We start from the raw sequence: 5518 nt of genomic DNA, 5'->3' as shown, positions 1-5518 counted from the left end.
TGGTAAAACGGCTTCCACAGGCAGCCAGTGCTACTGTTTTTTTTTTTTTTTTTTTTTTTTGCTGTGGTTAGTTAGCTCAGGCCTCTTATTTGGGAGGGCTACGCAGTAATTTTTATCACACTCATTAGAAACACAATTTGCCAGAACAAAGTCTGATGCCCAAGTGTAATTACGTCTTCCTGTGTGTTAAAATGCGGGCTGTATGGAACTTTCCCTCAGGGGCGGCAGCTGTAGCCAGCCAAATTCAAGTTCCACCTACAATAGGATTCTTGTGACTAACTGGCACTAATTGTTTGCAAAGCAACCAGTGGGAGTAACAGTCAGGCACACTGGAAATGAGCTATTTCAGTAGGAATGGCTTGTCCCTTGTTTTTCTGCCCTGCATTGTGGTTAGAGGATGTTAATTGCTTAATCAGATAGAGTGAAATGAGCTCTTGGTCTATTATAGCTGTTAGCAGAAATCATATCTTGTATCTCCTCAACCTTCTCATCTTAAAAATACAAGAATGAGCCAAGCTTGATGGCACACACCTATAGTCCCAGCACTTGGCAGGCAGAGCTCTGTGAGTTTGAGGCCAGCCTTATCTACAGAGTGAATCCCAGGACAGCCAGAGCTACATAGAGAAACCTCATCTTGAAAAAAGAAACTATATTTCTCAGGGTGAATATTGTAAATATATAAAATCATAAACACTTGGATTTTGACTGTCTTTTATTTATTCTTTGACAAGGGTATGCATATGTATACATTGTATCTTGATCCTCCCCACCCCTAACTGTCCCGCTCCTACCCCCTTTGGATACCTCCCAACAAAGTTCCTGCCAACTTCACCTCTTCTCTATAACCTGTGGGATCAAATTAGTGCAACCTCCTGGAATGTTGACCGATGTAACTGGCTTATATGGTTCTAGTAATCATAGCTGTCGTGAGTCCGAGTGCAATAGTTATATCCAGAGGACAGCATTTCACAGTCTTCTTCACCATCCTCTGGCTCTTATATTTTTTCTACACCCTGTTCTTCAGTGTTTCCTGAGCCGTGGTGGGGGAGGGAGTTTGATATAGTTGGCCCATTTAAGGCTGAATACTCAACAGTCACTTATTACTATTATTATTATTATTAGCGTTTGTATTGCATCCTACCCAATGCAAAAATAAGCTTCTCTGACCAGAGTTAGGACTAGAACTACTTTTCAGGTATAAACATATTTGAACTCTAGAGCCTATAACCTCTTGAGCCAGGAGCTTTTGACCAGGTTTATAGTACCAGGCACGAGTTTCCCCTGTGGAGCAGGCCTCAGATCAATCAGAACGCTGTTGGTTGCTCCCGTAGCCTTCATACTGCTGCTACACCAGCGGGCACATCTTGCCTGACAGGTCAGTTTTGTGGTGCTGAGGGGTCACCGCTGGGTAATTCTAGTGATTCCCCTGCCTCCCCAGCAGCACCGCCACATGCATCCCCTTCTAGCCCTGTGAAACCTAACTAGCAAATCAGGGCTAGCTTGACTTCCCTGTGTTCTGCAACAGAATGTGTTGTCTTCTGCAGCAGAATGTGTTGTCTTTAGTAACGGGGTCTTTCTATCTAGTTCAGGCAGGCAACCAACAGAAATGGCAGTAGCATGTGTTGTTTTGAGGGCCTTCTGGGGCCTCTCTGAGCAATAATTCATAAGGAGGCATCCCACACCTGACACTGAGCTTTTCATTTAATAATCCATAAACATTCAAAATTGTAAGGAAATGGTAAGCTTCAGTTGTCAGCTTGACTGTATAAGGAGGCCACCTTTGGGTGTGTCAGTGATGGTGTTTCCAGAGAGGCCTAACTGAGGAGGCTCGACTCACCCTGAATGTGGGCAGCAGCATCCCACGGGCTAGGGTCCTGGGTTGAAGCAAAAAGCAGAAAAGCTTTGAAAAGGACTGCTGAGTACTGTCTTTCTCTCTGTTTTCTGTAAGCCGCCGCCGTGTCTCTCTTGACATGATGGACTCTAACCTCTGAACCATGGGCCAGAATTAACCTTTCCTCTTTCAGGTTGGTTCTTGTCAGGTGTGTCTGGTCACAGTATCAGGAAAAAAGATTAAGAAATACACAGTTTAATGTTATCTTGTGGAATCCCAAAGAATTTGAGAGACTACGAATTTAAGCTGAGAGAGAGGGAGAGAAAGGGGGAGAGAGAGAGAGAGTTTCAAAGACTGGCTGTTGAGCCGAGAACATTTACAGAAGTGCGTTCAGGAGTGGGGATTGGGAAGCCTGGGACTCCTGGACGTCTGTGCTGTTCAGAATTGCTACGCGACGGCTCCTCCGGTTTTTCTTCGTATGTTTTGTTTAGACAGTGACAGCATGGTTCCTGTCTGCTGCTCAAGCACATTAAATGAGGGGGACACACCCCACAGCTTGAAAAAGTTGGTGAGGGAGGAGTGTGTGAGTCAACTCTTTCAGAGTGACAAGACCCAACTAAAATGAGAGCCAATGCAGGTCAGCCTGCTCGCTTTAGTAAGTCTAGCAGGGGTCTCCTGGGACGGCAATTGCCTCAGACATAGCTGAACCTAGAAGCCCAAAGGATGACTTTTTTTTTTTTGGTGCTGTTTTTCTCAGTGTCTTGTGAAGAGCTGACATTATGACGTGGGACATGTGAACTGCTAGCAGTCTTGTCTGCCTACCAGCCGTGGTAACGGACTCCAATGCAAGAAGGCATCCCCCCCCCCTTTTTTTAATGTTATTTTAATTTTCTTTAAAAAAGATCTATTTATTTATTTTCTTGCACGAGTCTTTTACTTCCATGTGTCTATGTGAACCACATGGATGCTTGGTGCGCGTGGGATTCCAAGAAGGCATTAGGTCCCCTGGAACTGGAGTTCTGGATGGTTGTGAGCCACCATGGGGGTCCTGAGACCCAGTCCCAGGTCCTCTGCAAGAGCAATAGCTCTCTTAACCGCTGAGCCATTTCCCCAGTTCTATCACGCCTCTTTTTTAAAGTCATATTCATCTTAGAAAAAAAAAAAACCAATAATCTATCGTGGATCGTGTGTACCGTGTCCCACAGGGGGTTACATCCAGGTTGGCTGGGGTTCACTTTATCTGTGAACGAGCTGAGAGTGAAGAGGTCCTTAAAAGGGGGAGAAGGAGGGAGGTAGATCCTAAGTCTCTCTGGTCTAGATATTTTCACACTAACAGAGCTCATCTATCTTGACCTTTAGGATACTTCAAAAGAATAGAGCAGAATGTGGCACATAGGCCTGTAATCCCATCACTTAGGAAGCTGAGGTGGGAGGATCACCATGAGTCTGAGGCTAGCCTGAGCTACCTCGAGAGACCCTGTCTCAAAACAAAACAATAATCATAAAAGAAACAGTATGAGAATACTGTGATGAAACACATTATTTTGTACAATCAATATACATTAGTTTTTTTTTATAATTTAGAAAAGCATAAAAATAGTCATTCAATTAAGAAAAAGAATCCAGCCAACCAACCAGAATTGTTTGTAATTAATTAGACTTTGCTGTTGGCCCAAGCGGGTTGTTCGCAACAGAGGGGCATTGCCCTAAGATGGCAGCTGGAATTCCTTTCTCATTTGCCAAAGCACAGCTTTCCAGGAGGGATTTGCAGGAAGAGCAAATCTGTCTCTGATTTTAATACATTCAACGGCAAGTAGGCTTTTTACCAATTACTACCAGGTCCTGAGATCAATCACCTCCTACGCCATTAGTGCGTGAAGGATTAGTGGCCCCAAAGATTTGTGCATGGATTAATCGGGGAGTGTACATTAGATGCTGTGTTTAAAGCCACCCTCAGCCCTGCAGATCATTTCCGGTAGTGCTTTATGCAGCGTTCTTTAGCTTTACCTAATGCTCACATCGTGAAATCTGAAAGACCTCTTTTCATCCTCCCTGGCTTGGCTCCCCCCCCCCCCCCACACACTGATTGGACAAGGTCTAGCTAAGGAGACCGAGCGCTGGGAAGAAAGGAGCAGTAGCCTTGAGTAGAGCAAATGGTAACTGAGTTGTTCTAGCTGAACAGTGACCAAAATCTACAGGACCGTGTACTGAGAGAGACAAGATGAGGTACAAGAAATACGTGGCTATTCTGGAAGCGGCAGTGGGCATTACCCCACTTAACAAAAGAGAACTTCTGCCTGAGAGCCGGAGACACGTAAACCTTTGGCAGTGTCCTGGGTAAGCAGAGGAGGTCACGTTTCTCTCCTGATGATGGGAACAAGTTTGGGCTGTTTGGGGGACCAGAGAGAGAAAAGGGCTGCTCTCTCATGGGGGTAACAGCATGGGCTTCGTCATTGAAAATGTTTTTTCTTTCTTTCTTGGTATATATAGCGCTTTCAAACAGACTTAAAAATATCAAAAGCAGGATACTGAACTTCTGAGAAGATGAAGTAATGGCATGTTAAGAACACACTGTTAATACTTAGATTTTCAGTGCTCTCTGTGTGTGTGTGTGTGTGTGTGTGTGTGTGTGTGTCTGTCTGTCTGTCTGTCTCTCTGTGTGTGTTGGTGGCATCCGTACCACAGCACACATGTGGAGGTCAGAAGACAGCCCTCAAGGATATGCTCTCCCCTTCCACCTTTACACGGGTTCAGGGAATTTGAACTCAGGGTGCCAGGCTTGTATGACAAGGACTTTTAACTGCTGAGCCATTTTTCCAGTCCTGTTTTTTTTGGGGAAAAAAAAAAAAAATCTACAGATGTAGTGATGCTTATGGATAAAGACAATGTCGTATATATCCTTCTTTCTTTTTTGTACAGTGCAAATTTCTTTCATTATGGTGCATGAGCGGTTGTGGGCTGTAGTTCTGTATTTCAGTGCTTGGTGAGGTGTGTGTGTGTGTGTGTGTGTGTGTGTGTGTGTGATACTATGTTTCAGGGATATTTGGCCTGACATAGTTTTCCCATCACCATTCTTTGTGAAGCCCACTGATTTGCCACACTGGAGAAAGTTTAGTTCTCTTTTTGCAGGTTCGTGGGTCTAAGCACAAACATGGCTGAGGTCCTCCCCTTGTTTCTTTGCCCAATGAGCAGCTTTTCTTTAAGGCGTTTGCACGGGAGACAATATTTTCTGGGCCTGCATTTTATTTTTAAGCTGCATGAGTTACCCAAGAGCGGTCACCAGCCAATGTGAGGATTCTTTAATAAGTGGGATTTTTTTTTTTTAAATCAAAGGTGCTGGCTCCCTTATATATTCATTATGGAGGATGTAGAAAACACAGAGAAATGAGCGGATTTATTTATAGTTCCATTTCCCTGTGAGAAAGCACTAGAATCATGAGAGCCAGTGCTTTTCCGCATAGGAAAAGGATTTTGCCCTCCACTCCAAGGGACATTTTATAATGCCTTGGGGCCATTCTTTTGTTGTTAGAATTCAAGGTTGGTGCTGGCATTGAAGGCTAGGGCATCACCACATTCCACTGTGCACAGGACAGCCCCTCCACAGCACAGTGACTTAGCTACAAATGCCAGTCTCATTGTTCTCTAGATATTTGGTTGAGGTAGACTTTTTCCCAGTCAGTAAAAGGG

Source organism: Microtus ochrogaster, chromosome 8, assembly GCF_000317375.1.
Source record: "Microtus ochrogaster isolate Prairie Vole_2 chromosome 8, MicOch1.0, whole genome shotgun sequence".
Lineage (NCBI taxonomy): Eukaryota > Metazoa > Chordata > Mammalia > Rodentia > Cricetidae > Microtus > Microtus ochrogaster.
Note: the sequence above shows the minus strand (reverse complement) of the source record.